This window comes from Suricata suricatta, chromosome 11 (assembly GCF_006229205.1).
Source record: "Suricata suricatta isolate VVHF042 chromosome 11, meerkat_22Aug2017_6uvM2_HiC, whole genome shotgun sequence".
Lineage (NCBI taxonomy): Eukaryota > Metazoa > Chordata > Mammalia > Carnivora > Herpestidae > Suricata > Suricata suricatta.
The window spans coordinates 68,601,122-68,620,503 of record NC_043710.1 but is presented as its reverse complement, the minus strand read 5'-3'; the positions used below and the strand labels follow the sequence as shown (position 1 = coordinate 68,620,503).

At 36.3% G+C, this 19,382-nt stretch overlaps 1 protein-coding gene and 1 pseudogene across 3 annotated transcripts in view; both read left to right on the top strand.

Moving 5' to 3' along the window:
- The window catches only part of GRM5 (glutamate metabotropic receptor 5), a 528,959-nt gene that overhangs the window by 176,733 nt on the left and 332,844 nt on the right, over positions 1–19,382 (top strand). The window lies entirely within an intron of this gene.
- LOC115272934 lies at positions 3,659–3,859 on the top strand (annotated as a pseudogene).

The following is a 19,382-nucleotide window of genomic DNA, read 5'->3' as shown; positions in this document are numbered from 1 at the left end:
GGCCATTTGTAGGAAAGTGGACGGACCTTGAGGGTATCATGCTAAGCGAAATCTGTGCACTTTAATGATACTGCTTGAAATGTACTCCCGCAGGCCAGGTGGCTTCCTAGCTGGGGATTGAGTAGAGGGAGTAGGGTAGCAGTTTCTCCTGGCCTCGCCTGGGATTGGGGTCCCTAGCCCAAGGAAAGCTCCACAGCTAGAGAAGAAATCTCTCTCTGAACACCCTGCAGTTACAGATGGGATGATAGGATCCCTCTTCATCCTGGGCTGAGGTTTTTCTCTTCTCCAGAGACAGTTTATAGCAGCTTCAGCCACTTTTTCTCTTCCCCTTGTCTCTCCGTGGCTCTCTATGGAAGGTGCTCGCCCCCGCCCTGCACCTCTAGGTCCGGGCCAGTTTTTATCTTCCCCAGTTCTCAATCAAGCATCTATGAGGCTGTCTTCTGAGTGGACTCTGTCTCTTTTTATCCCAGACTCTTGCAGTTCAGTGTCTTATGGCTTCAGTCCTTCCTGATTTAAAAAATTGTTTTGTTTTATTTATTTTTGACAGAGAGAGAGAGAGAGAGAGAGAGAGAGAGAGACAGCATGAGCAGGGGAAGGTCAGAGAGAGGGAGACACAGAATCTGAAGACAGACTCCAGGCTCCGAGCTAGCTGTCAGCAGATAGCCTGACTTGGGGCTTGAATCCACGAATAATGAGATCATGACCTGAGCCAAAGTTGGACACTTAACTAACTGAGCCACCCAGGTGCCCCCAGTCCTTCCTCATTTTAGAGATGCAGGTGGGCGAAAATGTATGGAACTCCCTACTTCTCCATCATCTTGCCAGGATCTCCTCTGATATACTTTAAATATTTAATTTATGTGTGGTGTTATTAAAATGCCACTGTTGTTTAAACTTTGAATTATAGTTATTTATTGCTAATGCTTTGAACTATGATTGGTGTTTCTGTGATATTGCTATATTTTGTGATGTTGCTAATGTGACTTAAATTAATCTAGGAGCAACTTTGTAATCCTTGGGATATTTTACCTAGAGTATTACAGGAAATGATTTCTGTGAAAGGAGATAGTTTTATTTTCTAATTCCAATCTGAATTAATCTTATTTATTCTTCCTGCCTTATTGCACTGGTTAGGAGTTTCCAGTATAATGTTGAATCCTAATTAGGGAGGTGACACACTTTCATTGTTTCTGATCTAGAGGCAATGCATTTAGTCTTTCACATGAGGTATAGTGTTATCCCTATGTTTTTGTTATATGTCTTTTATCATGTTAATGAGGTTTCATTCATAATTTGCTAAGAGTTTTTATTGTGAATGGGTATTGAATCTTGTCTGAAGCTTTTCCTGCAAATAGTGAGAGGATCATATTATTTTTTTTTATTATCTTAATATGATGAAGTCTATTGCTTGATTTCTAAATGTTGACCTAGCTTCGCATTACTAGAATTAACCCCACTCTCTTTTGATATATTGTCCCTTCTGTAAATTGTTAGGATTGATTTGTTAACATTTTATTGAGGATTTTCATTGTCTGTAGCTTTCTTGTAATATGTATCTCAGACCTTGGTATTAGAACAATTCCGGCTTTATAAAATTAATTGTGAATTGCTTTCTTTTATCCTAATTCCTAGAAGATATGAAAAGAAGTGGTATTATATTTTCCTTAAATGTTTGGAAGAAATGGGTAGTCACATGATCTGAAACTGGAGCTTTCTTTGTTGGAAAAATTTTAAGAATTAATATTTTTGACTAGCTATGAACTATGGCAATTACCCATTTTTTTCTTGAGGAACTATGGGTAGATGTGTCTTTGAAATATTGTCTCTTTTCATCTAAGTTGTCAATTTGTAATCATAGAGTTGTTAATAGTATTCCTTTAATATATTTTTAATGCCTCTAGGCTATGTAGTGATGTCCTTGTTTCACTCCTGATATTTATGATTTGTACCAACTCCCTTTTGATCTTGGTCAGTATGGCTAGTTGTGCAGCTTTTGGTTTCATTAATTTTTTCAATTGTTTTTCTGTTTATATTCCCAAGTATCCATTTCCTTCACCTAATTAACTAATTAACAACTGTTTAATTTCACTTCAACAATGACTAGTTCAACTTACATCAAAACAAATACTAGCCGTCCACAACCACAAAAAACACACATGAGCTCTAATATTAATGTCCTTAATCATTGGCTCAACTAATCTAGGTCTACTTCCACATTCATTTACACCCACAACACAACTATCAGTAAACCTGGGAATGGCTATTCCCCTATGAGCCAGCACCAGTCACTGGATCTCAATACAAGACCAAAGCATCCTTAGCTCACTTTCTACCTCAAGGAACACCCCTCCCTTTTATCCCAATTCTCGTGATCATTGAAACTATCAACCTTTTCATTCAACCAATAGCCCTGGATGTACAACTTACAGCCAATATTACTGCAGTCCACCTATTAATTCATCTAATTGGAAGGGCTACCTTAGCCCTAATAAACATTAGCACCTCTGTTGCCCTAACCACCTTTATCATTCTTATCTTACTAACAATCCTTTAATTTGCTGAGGCTTTAATTCAAGCCTATGTTTTCACTCTGTTAGTAAGCCTATATTTACATGACAACACTTAAAGACCCACCAAACCCATGCATATCACATAGTAAATCCAAGTCCATGACCACTTACAGGAGCTCTCTCAGCCCTCCTAATAACTTCAGGATTAGCATTATGATTCCACTTTAATATCACATCACTATAAACTAGAATTTATCAATATTTTCCTCTCACTCTCCTTCCTCCCTTCTGCTTGTTTTGAGTTTAATTTGCTGTTCTCCCTAGCTTATTAAGGCTGAATCTTACATTATTTATTTAAGACCTCTTTTGATTTTAAATTTAAGCATTTAATGTCATCAATGTTTTTCTAACACTGGCATACTGTATTACACAAATGTTGGTATGTTTCTTTTAAATTTTGCCTAATTAAAGTAATGGATGCTATGAATTCTATCCACAGACTCTTTGAGGCCATGAATATCAGATAAGAAACCTTATAAATGTGGAATAGACCCAGAAAAGCAAATAAAACATCTCTTTTCCTCTGAATAGTCCCCATAAAATAGCTGGCTATCAGGGCAAAAGATTCTCAGATCAAATGTTTGGGGCTAATTTTTTTTTAAGGTTTATTGATTTTGAGAGAGAAAGAGTGTTAGCAGGGGAGGGACAGAAAGAGGGAGACACAGCCGAAACAGGCTCCTAGCTCTGAGCTGTCAGCACAGAGCCTGATGCTGGGCTCAAACCCATGAGCAAGATCTTGACCTGAGCTGAAGTTGGACGCTCAACCAACTGAGCCACTGAGGTGCCTCTGTTTGGGGCTAATTAACTCAACCCACACTCACCATCCTCTATAACTCGCATTTATGCTGTGCTTTCAGCCCGACAACCTTCTCTTATACTATGGGTTTATTCCTTCCAAGCCAAAGTGGATTATACATCATTGCTTAATGATCTTACATTCTCTCATCTATGTGTTTTTCTCTCTACTTGAAATGCTATCTTTCTTAAACTTCATGTCTTACAAAATAGCATCTAAATTTTGGTTTGTATTTTATTATACTATGTATTTTATTGGATTGTTATTTCCATTTTAAAATAAGCATTTTTTTATCGCTTCTCGGCCTTTTGGCTAAGATCAAGTGTAGTATCTGTTCTTATCAGTTTAATAAAATAAGCATTTTTTTTCCTGTAATGTAGACTTCTCAAGGCATGGACTCTTTCAGTCTTCTGTATATGCTTTTTAGTGCCCATGGACTCCACGTGTAAATGCTCAGAAAATATTTACTGCTTAATTTTGGTCTGTACATCCTTTAGTTTATTATCATTTAATGGAACTCTTTAGGACTAAAGCACTGTGATAGCATACATTTTCTCAGAAAGGTGGCTCTGATTACACAAAATATTTTACAGTCTATTGTACTTACACTAATATGCAGAGTACAGTTAATGTCTGACATTATTTTGATCTGTCCTAAGAAAAAAGTCCCCCATTTAAAATATAGAGGTCTTGAAGGAGAAAGAAATTGCAGCTTCACCTTAACTTATGATAAATTTACCTTGTACAAGATTCATTTCAATGAATTTTAAATTTTAATTTATCTTTGATTTCCATCATTTCTCAATATTATCATTCTTAGATGATTGAATTCATATCATCACATTGTATTTGTGCATTGTTTCTTGTATCTTGACTTGTTTTTTTTCTTTAGCTATTAATTTTATTTCTTATTCTTTACATATATGATAACATAATATCTTCTGGAACATGTAGCCCTCATTAGTCTCACAAAGATTTCCAGGAGTAACCTGACAGTGCTAAATAGCATTAATTTCTTTTTTTCTGTCCTTCTCATTTTTCTTCTAAATGAAAATGTAGGTTTTTCTAATAGCAAAATTATAATTGAATTTGTAAGTTTCTGCGTGACATAATGGAAAGAGGATTTGATTAATTCCAAAAGCCTAGTTTCTATTCCTAATATTTATTAGTTTTGTGATCTTTAGCAAGTTACTGACATTTTCTGAACTTCAGTTTCTTTATCTGTATAGTGGGTATAGTAATGTTTAACTCATTCTTCAGGGCTTATTATAGAGTTATAATATATTTAGCTGCCAGTAAAATACAATTGAGGTTACTTAGTTTAAGTAGTCATTGGTTAATATTTGTATATTCATCTTCTTTAATTAGCATTTTTATATTACTCTGAAGAGTGAAAATGTCATGTGAATGAAAACTTCCCTAATATGCTAGCATCCTCTTGATATTGTTGATTTACCTGAGTGAGATTGGTTACATCCTTCCTTTCACTTCCATGAACATGAATTTGCAGCCTATAAACACTATCTATACCTACTAATTTCATTTTACCTTTGGACTCTGAGGTCTGATCTATATTCTAGTGTTCCATGTAACCAACATTGTTTTCTTCTTAGAGGTGACTTTACAGTTAACTCTTTCTTTTCCATTCCTGCTGTCCATGTCCAGTCTCAGGCTCTTGTCATCTCATAATTGATTTTCTTCATCAGTTTCTCATGAGATCATTCACTGTGTTCTTGTCACTAGTCATTACTACAAATAACTTCCAGGAAAACATTTTTTAAATGCTATTTTTATTCTGTAACTTTCCTGCTTGGAACATAAAAATGGTTTCATTGTCTGCTGTATTAGGTTGAAACTCTCTCCCTGGATTTAAAACATTTCCATATTTTAGTGATTTCTTCTATTGCTAATACACATGAACCCTATAATTAAGAAAAACCTGGTAACAACCACGATAATAGTTAATATGCACTATCTCTTGTCTCAACTCCTTATAAACTTCTTTCTCATATCTGGAATTCTCTCTCATCTACTAAAGTATTTCCTTTCTTCTTCTTCTTCTTTTTTTTTAAATTCAAGTTACTTAACATACAGTGTAGTATTGGTTTTAGGAGTAGTACCCAGTGATCATCAATTGAATATCACCCAATGCTCATCCCAACATGTGCCCTCCTTAATGCCAATCCCCCATTTCATCCATCTCCACACTCCCCTCCCCTCTAGCAACTTAGTTAGTTCTCTCTGTTTAAGAGTCTCTTATGATTTGCCTCCCTCTCTGATTTTATCTTATTTTTCATTCCCTTCCTCAATGTTCATCTATTTTAAATCCCACAATGAGTGAAATAATATAATATTTGTCTTTCTCTGACTTTTTTCACTTGACATAATATAATCTAGTTCCATCTGCATTGTTGAAAATGGCAAGATTTCACTCTTTTTGATTACTGTGTAATATTCCATTTTATATATTTACACCGCATCTTCTTTATTCATCAGTTGATAAACTTTTGGGCTCTTTCCATAATTGGGCTATTGTTGATAGTGCTGTGATAAACATTGGGAATCATCTGTCCCTTCAAATGAACATTTTTTAATCTTTTTTGTACCCTAGCAGTACAATTGCTGGGTTGTAGGGTATTTCTATATTTAATTTTTTGAGGAACCATCACACTGTTTCCAGAGTGGCTGCACCAGTTTGCACTCCACAACAGTACAAAAGGGTTCTTCTTTCTCCACATCCTCACCAACATCTGTTCTTGCCTGTTGTTAGTTTTAGCCATTCTCACGGGTGTAAGGTGGTATCTCATTGTGGTTTTCATTTCTATTTCCCTGATGATGAGTGATGATCATTTCTTCATGTGTCTGTTAGCCATCTCGATGTTTTCTTTGGAAAAGTGTCTATCCATGTTTTTTTGCCCATTTGTTCACTGGATTATTTGCTTTTTTGGTGTTGAGTTTGATTAAGTTGTTTATAGATTTTTGATACTTACCCTTTATATGATGTCATTTGCAGGTATTTTCTCCCATTCCATTGGTTGCCTTTTAGTTTTGCTGATTGTTTCCTTTGCTTTGTAGTTTTTTTCTTGATAATGTCCCAATAGTTCATGTTTGCTTTTGTTTCCCTTGCCTCTGGAGACTTGTCAAGTAAAAAGTTGCTGCAGCTGAGGTCAAAGAGGTTGTTGTCTATTTTCTCCTAGCTTCCTAGCTTATGTTTAGGTCTTTCATCTGTTTTAAGTTTATTTCTGTATATATTAAGAAAATGGTCCAGGTTCATTCTTCTGCATGTTGCTGTCCAGTTTTTCCAGCACCATTTGCTGAAGAGACTGTCAATTTTTCCTTAGGATATACTTTTCTGCTTTGTCAAATAGTAGTTAGCCATATGTTTGTGGATCTATTTCTGGGTTCTCTATTCTGTTCCTTTAATCTATGTGTCTGTTTTTGTGTCAGTACCATACTGTTTTGATGATTACAGCTTTGTAATACATCTTGAAGTCCGGGATTGTGATGCCTCCAGCTTCGGCTTATTTTTCAGGATTGCTTTGGCTATTAATTTTATGACAATTGTTCTAAATTATTGCTCCATTATATTGCTTACATGTGTTTTGAGCAGTTCTGTGGCTGTGACTTCTTTCTGGAATTTCTTTAGATGGGAGGTTTTCCATTTCACCATTTTGGCTAGCTTTCTGTCTCTTGTCAGTTTTAAAAGCTTGATATGCACTCTTTACCTGTGAGAATTACTATATTAAAAGGCCCATTGACTGTCCAGGGCCTGTCTGTTCAGGAAATGCTTTTTTAATAGTGTCTCAGTTTCTCTTGTTCCTTTGGTTATTTTATTTCCCTACTCAGTGTTATCTGGGACTCTCCACCATGTGTACTTCGGCTTGTTTCTTTAGGGAGCCCTATGAGGCTGTCTTCTTTGTGGACTCTGTGTCTTTTTCTGCCACTCTTGTAGATCAGAGTATTGTGGCTTCAGTCCTTCTTCGTTTGATAGATGCAGGCGGTGAAAATTGCAGAGCTCCTTATTTCTACACCATCTCGCGCCCTTCCTCTGTGATTTTATGTTTTTGGGTCCTTTCCTTTTTGTTTTTGATCAACCTGACTAGAGGTTTATCAATTATTAAAGAATCAGCTCCTGTTTTAATCTGTTCTACTGTTTTGTTTTTTATACCATTATTTTCTGCTCTAATCTTTCCTTTCTAGTATTTCCTTTCTTCTGCTTGTTCTTATGACTATGTTTGTTGCTTAGCAGATGTTTTGGGCTGTCATGTTTCCATTTTCATTGACATCCATATACTTTTTAATTTCCTCTTTAATTTCTTGGTTAACCCACTCATTCTTTAGTAGGATATATTTTTTTAATCTCCAAGTATTCATGGTCTTTCAACATTCTTTTCTGTGGTTTATTTCAAGTTTCTTGCATCGTGGTATGAAAATATGCATGGTATGATTTTGATGTTTTCATCTTGTTAAGCGATACTTTGTGACCAGTATGTGATCTATTCTGGAGAATATTCCATGTGCACTCCAGAAGAATGTGTATTCCGCTGCTTTGGGATGAAATGCTCAGAATATGTCTGTTAAGTCCATCCAGTTTAGTGTATTTTCCGTATCACCTATTCTTTCCTCTGCTTCTCCAATTCTCATTGTGACTATACCCAGTCAGTATTGTATTTCAGTCATATCATTTTTAAAAATTTCAGCCTGATTAGTTTTTAGGACAGAGTTTCTCTGTTGCCTTCTTTGCTTTTTTTAAGCTCAGCTCTTGGTTTTATGACTGTTGTTCTAAATTCTTGTTCAGATATATTGCTTATATCTGTTTTGAGCAAGTCCCTACCTATTTTTTTCTTCTCTACTTTTCTTTTGGGGATAATTCTTCTGTCTTGTTATTTTTGGGTAAATTTCTATCTCTTATGTGTTTTAAAAGCTTGTTATGTTTCCTGCACCTGAGAGTACTGCTATCTTAAAAGTGGGCCGTACACTGTCCAGAACCTAATGCTTCAGGAAGTATTTCTGGTGTATGCTGTGTGCACTCTACTCTTGCATTTTGGCTTCTCTTTCCCACTGGCCAGTCCTCTGCAGAGCTCCTCCTTGATTGCAGTCGGGAATATTTGGACCTTTAGCTATGTGTGCTTTTATTTGTTTGCTAAAGTAAGCCTCCCAGGCTGACTGCCTCCAACTGTGGAGATCCTTCTTCCCTTCCACAGATCGATTTCCTGGGTGTTCAAGTGACCTGACCTCAATATAGCTATGTTTGAGGGAAACTCTAGGGTCCCCCTAATTCTCTGCCATCTTAACTCCTCCCCAAGTATTTATCTTTTCAACCTTCCTTTATGGCCTAAGGTTCTAATACCTCTATGGAATTATTTCTTCCTCCATCTTATATTCATTTCTTGTTTTGATTAGAATAACAGTTAATATGCTCTTTGCAAGTGACAGAAATTGAAACCAAGCTAACTTAGGCAGAAAATGGGATCTATTTATATATGTAATTGTGAAAGCTGTGAATGTAGTAAGAGAAACGAACAAGTAAAATCAGGAGTCCAGTTCTGATAAATCTATTCTCTACCTCTTAATTCCTCTCTTTTTCATGGGGGCATTGTCCTCTCTCTTTTTTTTTTTTATTTCTTCATGAATCTATAACTATGCGAACTACTCTTGGCCCACATTTTTGCAGAGAATGAAGAGATTTTGCAGAAGGAGATCCCCTATTTTAGCTTTGAAAATGAGTTTGAAAAATCCAAACAAATGACCTGTGGCCCATTTAGGAAACACATCACCCCTTTATGCCAATCATTGAAGCCAAGGGGCTGAAGAACTGCAACTATAAAGATTAAACTCTCACCTCAAGTAAATAGGCAGAGGAGTCTGTTGCCAGGAAAATTTCCAAGATACCTTGTTTGTGTCAACAATAATGGGTTCTTGTTAAAGCATGACCTTCATCATTCACTTTTTTCATAGCTTCCCTACTGTTTTATGAATTCATGACCCAAAATAGTCTTGAATCCTAAAGTTGTTTCTAAATCTAACTTGTTTTTTATTTATTGTTTTTAATTTTTTATGTTTACTTATGATTGAGGCAGATAAAACAGAGCATGAGTGGGGAAAGGGCAGAGAGAGAGGGAGACATAGAATCTGAAGCAGGCTTCAAGCTCTTAGCTGTCAGCACATAGCCCATAGTGGGGCTCAAACCCGCAGACTGCAATCCTGACCTGAGCGGAAGTCAGACACTTAACTGACTGAGCCACCCAGGCGCCCCCTACCTTGCTTTTAAATGCCAAGTTGGAAATAGACAGGAATTCCATTTCAGGATTTCTTTTAGCCAGGAGTGCCCTGTGGAACCATGGGAAGAATCAAAGATATCTTGAGGGACAGGGAGGAAATACACCACATTGACAGCTTCCATGTGCTTCAGAGAATAACTTGCTATTCCTATGTGTTAGATAATCCCAAATGGTTTACTACACTCTAGTATCCCAAAGGTATGATTAAAGATTAGAGTATGGGGAAAAGAGCAGACATTAGTTCAACAGAGTGAAAAGAGCCAACACTTTGGTACTATCCTGGGATTTCATCAGCAACAAAATGAGGACAAGAGAATTGGACCGTGAGTCATTTTATTAAAACACTGGGTGAATCCAATCAAGATGCTTTAGCTGTTAAGTTCCCTGATGACAGAGGTTATTTCTGTTCTAATTTGCTATTTGAGGTGCCTACATAGGCAACAGGGATAGAGATCCTGTTTTAAGAAACACTAAATGTTACTTTGTAGTGACACTACTGAACATTCAGTGCACCACCATATCTAATGAACAGCTTTAGTCTTAAATTTCTCAGAATTCTTGGCAATAGTTGAATTACCATTTGCCAGGTATCTAGCTGGAGATATAAATTAGGAGCCATAGGTGTTAGCTGAAGCATGAAGACTAGAGGCAAACCATGTAGGAAGAATTTCTATTCAGAAGAGTTGGTCATAGACAGTGATGGCAAATACCAGTGTCTAAGGAAAAGAATTTACAAATTGCATGTGATTAGTAATAGTAATACTTGTCGATTCATTTTTATGTATTAAGCACTATTTATGTTCTAAGCAATTCACATGTAAAATCACATTTAATCCTAATAATCACTTTATGAGAATTGTATCAAAGAGGAAACAAGGTTTAGAGACATTAAGCAACTTGCCCAGGTGCCGGCAAGTGATAGAGGCCAGAATTTGAACCCAGGTTTGATTAATTCAGGTGAGATTTAAATGTAGTCTAACTTTAGAGCTGTTCACTTAAGGCCTGTTATGTGACTGTCTGTTAGGAAGAAAAAACTAGGAGATAACTAAAAACTAACTTTTGTGATACCTATTTTGTGCCAGGGTTTGTGCTGGTGGCCGTTGTATTATATATGATGTGATTTTAAAAACTGAAGCTCAGAAACATTTAAATAATTTGTCTAGACTTCATGCTGTTGCAAGAATCAAACTCTATATATTACAGACACAAATGTCTTTTCCAAATACCAAGATTCCTCTGATCACAAAATTATATTACTTTTTATCCTGCCTAAGGATGGCTGCAGAGGGCTGTATGCATTTGCTTGGGAAGCCTAACAAAGAACCATAAAAAAGGTGGCTTAAACAGAAATTTGTGTCCTCACAGTTCTGGAGGCTGGAAGCCTAAGATCAGTGTGTCATGTGGGTTGTTTCCTCCTTCGGGCCTGGGCTTATGAATGGCTGTCTTCTCCCTGTGTCATCAAATCATCTTTCCTTTGTGCATCTTGTGTTCTAATCTCCTTTTTATAAGGACATAAATCATGTCAGATTTGGGACCACCCATACGATCTGATTTTACCTTAATTATCCAGAGTTTTTGTCTCCAAATACAGCAATATTCCAAGATACTGAAGTATTAATATTTCAACATATAACTTTGGGGTACACATAATTCAGCCCATGGATATAATGTCCACTGCCACTAGTTTTAAGTTATCCTCCCCCCACCCTCCATTTCTCACCTGGAATACTGCATTAACCTCCTAAGTAGGCTTCCTGCTTTCTCTCTCATCTCACATGAAGTAATCATTTGTCAGGTTTTTTTTAAGTCCACATAGCATAATCCCAAAGATCATCATTCACTTTATATTCTACATATAATATTACCCTCTGAATTATAAGACAAAATAGGCCATACACACCATTGTATTTTTGTTTCCATTATCACCATCCTTATTACTTCTAAACTTTGTTATTGCAATACTCTCTAGACCACCACTCCACTCTATTGCAATTTCTCTCTAGACCACCACTCCACTCTATTGTCTCATCACTAGGGTATTCTTTCTTGTTGTTGTTGTTGTGTGTTAATTTATTTATTTTGAGAAAGGCAGAGACACCACTAGTGGGGGAAGGGCAAAGAGGGAGACAGAGGATCCCAAGCAGGCTCTGCACTGTCAGCCCAATGTGAGACTTGAACTCAAAACCATGAGATCATGACCTGAGTTGAAACTAAGAGTTGGACACTTAACAGACTGAGCCACCCAGGTGCCCCACTAGGGTATTCTTTGTTAAGTGCAATTTGGATAACGTCATCTGCTCTTTCCAACCCCTTCCATTGTGCCTCTTTATATATCAAGTTAGGGCCTCTGCACTGTGATCCTGGCCTGGATCTGGTCCTTCCTTTTTGTCATCTCTGAAGTGGAAAGATTGGATATTTATCACACTTTTCCACCTCAAACTGTGCTTGTTCTTTTAGCTCCATCTGGAATGCTATCTCCCGATTGACCAAATCCATTCCTTCTGTAAGACCCAACTTAATTCTACTTCATGAGCAGACCTTTTACTGAACCCAGTCACAAGTGATATACCATTCCTTTTTCCACCATTAAGCTGTCACCTCTACAGTATTGGATCTTTACAAAAGGAGTCTGGACTATAGTCATTGTAACCTCATTGATCCCTTCAAAGTCCTAGAGTAACTAAAAAGAACACAGGCCATTGGCTTGCAGAATCTTTTACTGGCATATCCATCATGTGCTGGCAACAGCTCATAGAGGTATGCACAAAAGAATTGATAAATTTTCAGTAGCCTATTGTTAAACATAGCCATTATTAAAATTTAAATTATATAAATTTATAATTAAATATTTTTAAAGTAAACCATCAATAAATTCTAATGAAAAATAGATTATTACTAATTATTTGACCACATTTTACAGTTTTCTATACTCAGGCTATTCACAATGACAGATGTTATATGGTCCATATACTACATTGGTGTGCTACTGTGGATTTCCTTCCAATCCACATTACTGACCTCACATCAGTAGCTTGAAATTGGTCAAGGTGGGAATATTTACACCATAGTAACTGGCACACTAAAAATCAGGGCTTGATTTTTATTGTGTGGCCTTAAAATGATGAAGAAAATTTTAACAATTCTGATTAAACTTGTTTGTCAAGTCTGTAAACGTAACATTGTGATTGCACAATATATAAAAAAATATTCTTGTAACATTTGAAACTATTTTGTGATTCATCAAAGAAGGTATTTCTTTCATTGATTGGTAAGCAGAATGCTGAGTACAATTATTTGACTTCACATTAACCTATATAAAAATTTCAGTTTGTATTCATATAATAATACACTGGTCAATTGTAAACATACACTGCATATAAGATTTTGGCAAAATTAGGTGAAAGCATTTTGTGAAAATTAATTGGCTATATGGAATTTATAATAAAGAACATTGTGCATTTTATTATTTTTTGAAGGGTGTGCTACATGAATTTTATAATCAATAATATTTGTAACACACACACACATACACACACACACACACACACACACACACACACATTTCCCTGCCTCAGAGAGGTAGTTGTTGAACATTTACTGCCAAACATCCATCATATCATGGGAGACAAGCAAATGCCTTGTTGAAATCTAAAAAAGACAGAAGGATTTGCAAATAATTTAAATAAACACTCTGTTTGGGATGCCTGTGTGCACGGTTGAGTGTCCAATTCCTGGTTTCAGCTCAGGTCATGATCTCACAAGTTGTGAGATCGAACCCCACAGCACAGAGCCTGTTTGGGATTCTCTCTCTCCCTCTCTCTCTGCCCCTTTATTGCTCATGTTCTCTCTATCTTTCCTGAAATAAATAATTATTAAAAAATTAACCCCAACGTTTTACCTCCCCAATGTCAGATATCACTTAAGATAACCATTTCAAATCTTCTTGGTTTTCTCTGTTTCCAGGTCTTTGTTCTTAGTTCCATTCCTGGCCAACAAAATAATAATCAACTTTTCATAGACTTAAAATGATTTCTTATGGGTACAGATCAGTAGAGCCTTGCCTTGTGTCTTCTCCAAATCCCTCTTACATTCTACTTAAGAGCCCCTTTGCTGTGCTAGGGCAGACTGCTTAGAGCCAGATCATGATAAGGGAAAAGAGCAGGAAAAATGCCCTGAGGAAGTAATCTTTAACTGTTGGCAAATGAAAGACTGTGGCCATATTCTTCTACCTTCCTCCTCAACATGGCCTTGAGGATCAGTCTTTATATAGCTCTTGAAAGATGGTCCAACAAAATGAAAAATCCAGTAGCCTCAGTAATCCACTCTTGTATCGGCTTCCTTTCCTTCCTGTCTCATTCTTGGTTTCCTTCAGCCCTACATTATGGTTTTCCATAATGATGTGGGACAGATGGAGAAAAGTTTGATAACATCTACTTCATGTGACTAAACTAGTCCTTTGAAATGGGGTGTAATTAAGCTATTTACCATGTCAAATGTGGTGACCATAGTATAATGTATGGAGAAGTTGAATCTCTCTGTTGTATACCTGAAACTAATATAGCATTGTTTGTGAACTGCACTCATATAAAAAATAAGTAAAATTAAAATAGTAAAGAAATTACCTAGACATAAGTGAAGGAGAAAACAGAGCAAAAGGATGTCATTTATAAGTCACCTGATGTGTCCAATTAGAAGCAATCTCTTCTTTCTTTAAACTCTTCTGCCTACATGTGACTCAGCACTTTGTACTTCTGTTACAGGATATATGTACATATGTATGCATATGAACATATATATGTGTGAATATCACATAGCTATGTAAATATTATATACACACATACATATATATGAACACTCTTATATCAGTCCTCAATATGTTAATTGATATTATATTGACAAACACCTCAACACCCCTCAGACTTACATAGGTTTTTTTATTCATTTCAACAAATTCTTGAATATTGAGTGGAATGGGACCTATTTCTCTTGAAGGTATTGAATCTGGGATACATGGAAGGTACCCAAGATTATGAAGCTAGTAAGCTGAGTTAGTCTTCCTCCACCTACCCCTCCCTTTCCCCTATATTAAGCAAGATTTATAGTGGCACCTATAAGTGTATAAAACCTAGAGTCAACTTAATAATTGGGCTTCTGTTTGAATGAGATCTAAAATCACAGATTTTCATGAGAGACTCTTGAATACTGAAAATAAACTGAGGGCTGAAGGGGGAGGGGTAAAGAGGAAGGAGGGTGATGGTCATGGAGGAGGGCACTTGTGGGGAAGAGCACTGGGTGTTATATGGAAACCAACTTGAAAATAAACTATAAAAAATAATAAAATAAAAATAAAAAAGTTTGAAAATTTTAAAAAATAAAATAAAATTACACATTTTATGGTCTTAGACCAGGAGCTTTTCCCCTTGCCTTAGAACAGACACTCAGACACTTTTAGGGAATTTTTGGCACACACACATATGTGCTCACATGCACGCACGCGCACACACACACACACACACACACACACACACATCTTATTTATAAGGAAATATACATTTTCCCCCAGAGGTTTCCAGTTACTATCAATAAACTATTTTCATTTTTGACCAGCAATTTTAATTCTTTTAGAAATATATTTATGGAGTTTAGTTCTCCCTTGGTTTGACACATACAAAAATGAATGTCTTTTATCTGGTGGAGAGCTTACTGAATTGTTGGAATCTTTTAACAAATTGACATGACAACATTAAGGAGCCAAAATAAAGAAAAAAGAAAAAGGCTTTACCAAACTAAGCAGATCTTATAAAGAATGAGATATCTAAAAAGACCAACAGAGGGCTGAAGGGGGAGGGGGAGGGAGGAAGGGGGTGATGGTCCTGGTGGGGGGCACTTGTGGGGAGAAGCACTGGGTGTTATATGGAAACCAATTTGACAATAAACTCTTATAAAGAAAAAGAAAAGGAAAAAAAAAGAAACCAGAAAAAAAATTAAAAGACCAACTAATACTTGATATGATGTCTAAAAGTATAGGTAGAACAGATGATTGAATTTAGTATATTTAAATAAATTGCAAAATCTCCCACTTTAATGAAGAATATTTTTCATATATTACATGACATTTTATCAGACACCTTTCCAATAACTCTGCATTGAGTAGAAACTGTGACTCTTGAAACATTTAAATTTACAAAGCAAACTTAACTTAGGAATTATCCATAAGGCTCAGAATACATATTTTGAGACATGAAAAATGGAATTTGGAGCAACCACATATAAAAGGAATGGAGAAAATGGTTATAATCCTCTTCATAATTATGACAATATAAGAAAACCACATAGGATGCAGGTCTAAAATTTAAAGAATCCTTAGAGTGCATATCATTTTATAGATAGAGAAACATTCACAAAAAATTATGTGGTTTCTCAAAGACCATGCAGGCAGTAATTTGAATTATAAGTTTAAGACACTGTCTCCTTATGCTATCCAAGGTACAGGTTCCTGAGCTGTTCAGCCCTTCACCATAGACTTGATCTTAGTTCAGCTCAACCCCTTTAGACCACAGTGAATGCAGAGCAACTTCAATAGCAGAGCTGCTTTACACAGCTATTTATAATAGATGCTCAATAATAATTTTTAAATGAGAAATCAATGATGCTAAGGTCATTATGCTAAAGGAACTAAGAAGAGAAACACAAATATATAAACTGACTTACACATGAAATTTAAAAAAGATGAACTCAGAAAATCAAAGGGCAAATCTGTGGTTGCTTGGGTCGGGGGGGTGGAAGGAATGGGGAGGTGTTTGTCAAAGGGTACAAACTTGCTGGTATAGGATGAATAAGTTCTGAAGATCTAATATACAACATAGCAACTATAGTTAACACTAATATATCATATACTTGAATGTTGCTGAGAGAGTAGATCTTAAATATTCTCATCCAAAAAAAAATACAACTATGTGAATTGATGGTTATGTTAACTAACTTTATTATAGTAATCATTTCATAGTATATATGTATGTTAACTCATCACATTTGCCCCTTAAATTTGTACAGTGTTATATGTCAATTATATCAGTGAACCTGAGAGAAAAGTTAATACTCATTTTCTAAAATACATTTATTGAACAAATATTTAGGCCACCTGGGCTTTAAAGAAAAAAGGGTAATTAATATGTTACCCCTTTTGTTGATTAGTTCATAGTCTCTTAAAGAGTCAAACAAATAATTACAATAAAACACGAAAAATCCTCTGATGTTGAAGTAAAGATGGTCAGTGAGAGTACAGTAGAGGGTATCTATTTAGAAATGGAGAGTTAGGGAGTTCTGTCACTTCCTGCTGAGTCTTGGAGTATGAGCCAGAATTAGCTACACAGAAGAATATCTCAGGAAAACGGAGCTTGTGTGAAATCTAGAGATGTGAAAAAGAATGGTGTAGTTGGCAATCAGTATATTCTTTGGTATGGCTGAAGCATGTGCTATATGCATAAAGAAAATGCAGGCAGTGAGGCTGGAGAAAAAGATTAGACACTAGATGATAAAAATTCTGGGTGTCATAAAGTATTCCAAGAGGTTTAGATTCTACCCTGAAACATACAGGATGTCAGTCTTCTCTGAATGTATAATTCAGTACTCTCGAATAAATAGACAATGAGTATATAATTTTATGTGTGTAATTTTAAGAAAGGGTAAAAAGAAACAAGCAATATTAATTTTAAAAATATACTTTATTTTAACATGTAATATCATAAAGTATTAATGAGGATACTTACATTCTTTTTTCATACAGTCCTTGAAATCTATTTGGTTTTATTGTGGCAGAATATCTTAATCTGAATTAGCCATATTGCCAAATGCTCTGTAGCCACATGTGGCCAATGGCCACCATATCGGACAATATAGATCTGAACTACAAAAAACAGTCACCAAGACCATAATCCTAGGACACAGCAGGGTTGGCCCACTCCTGAAAAGCTTAATTTGGCGACAACACCACAGCCATTGCACTGCATTCCAATTCTTTCTGCTCATTTCCCAGTCCTGCTGTAAATGATGGTCCAAACAGATATTTCCAAACTGAGTCTCTGCTCTCTGTGTTGTGGGAAGTATAGTCCTTTCAGACAGAATCTAGCAGCCGCAGACGCCAGACAGGACAGATATCAACGAGAAGGTAGTGGCAGGCCAGGGAGCTGCTGTCAGAGAAGTTACCTCTCTTCAGCAAAGTCTGTCAAGGTTGAACAGCTTCGGCTCTGCTGCAGAGACTTTCAGCGCAGACGGGGCGGGGGGTGGGGGGGGGGTTTCCCGGGTTGCCGTGGGTCCAGTTAGAATCCAGGGACTTGCCAGCTAAAATAGGCAAAGTGAATAACTCACCAACCCACCCGACCCAGTGACACACAGTTCTATATAGAGGTTTGTCCTTTCTGTGGGAATGGAATCACTCTTAATGAGACATGCACCGCAGGCTTTGGCTGTGAAGTTGACAGCTTACAAAAAAGAAGAAAGTTAAATTCTGGAGGCTTAGAGCAGGAATCTGGGTCATAGTTTCTGTCTCAACTTTTTTTATTTCCCTCTAGGAAGAACAGTCAGAAAAAGAAATGAGTCGACAACTCCATTATTTTTAAGATTAAAAATGTGGTATTTTTCATTTTGCAAATCTCCATATAATCTACAATAACAAGGTAACAATTAAAACACTGCAGAATTTTTAATAACAAAACGAGTTTTTTTCCTCTTCCTTCTGTCCCTCTGAAGTTCTTTTTCCCTTATCAGCAAAGATTTAGGTAAGTAACAAATAACAGATGATATGGCAAGTCTGTTTCCAAAGGCCTCCTTCTATTTCACAGGCTTTTCTCTATAGAAAAGCTGTAATTAAGCATGTGCATTTTGTAGGAAGGCTTTCATATTTAAACACCAATTCTCAGCAGAGAAATGGATTAGATCATAGTGCTAAACCATATATGTCTATCATATTTTTAGTAATTAGGCAAAAAACTTGTTAAATACTATATGTTGGCTGAGATTAAGTCTGTTCTGTAGGATCAAGCATTAGTTTCAAATGAAACATTTAACGGTGAGTAAATCCTTTAGGAAGAACCACAGAACTAACTGAGCAATTCTCACTCAGTGTTTTAAGGGTATAATATGCTGCAGGAATAGAGCATAGACTTTTAAATTTTTTTCCATTTTTTAAAATTTGTTTTTGAGAGACACAGAGAGAGAGTCAGAAAGAGAGGGAGACACAGAATCTGAAACAGCCTCCAGGCTCTGAGCTGTCAGCACAGAGCCCGACATGGGGCTCGAAACCACAAACCGTGAGATCATAACCTGAGCCAAAGCCAGATGCTTGACCAACTGAGCCACCCAGGCGCCCCAAGAGCATAGACTTTTAAGACTGAAAGATGAAACTATCAGTTATTTCACAAATTCTTTAACATAAACACTTTCTAAAATGTGAAAAGTAATAGCTACCTCATCTAATTGGTTGGTTTAAGCAATGATTAATAAATTATTATTAGTAGTAGTATTTGAAGTGACCAATAATAATATTATTAGCCTTTTACCAATTAATTCCAAAGGATCTAGATTGATGATGATGATGATGATGATGATGATGATGACGACGACAGTGCTTACTCTGCCCTAGGCTAAGCTCTTTACCTGAGGCTCCCCTATCTAAAACAAGTGAAAGTTTTCCTTCTTTTTTGCCACATTCTCTGCCAATCACCACAATACCTCTTT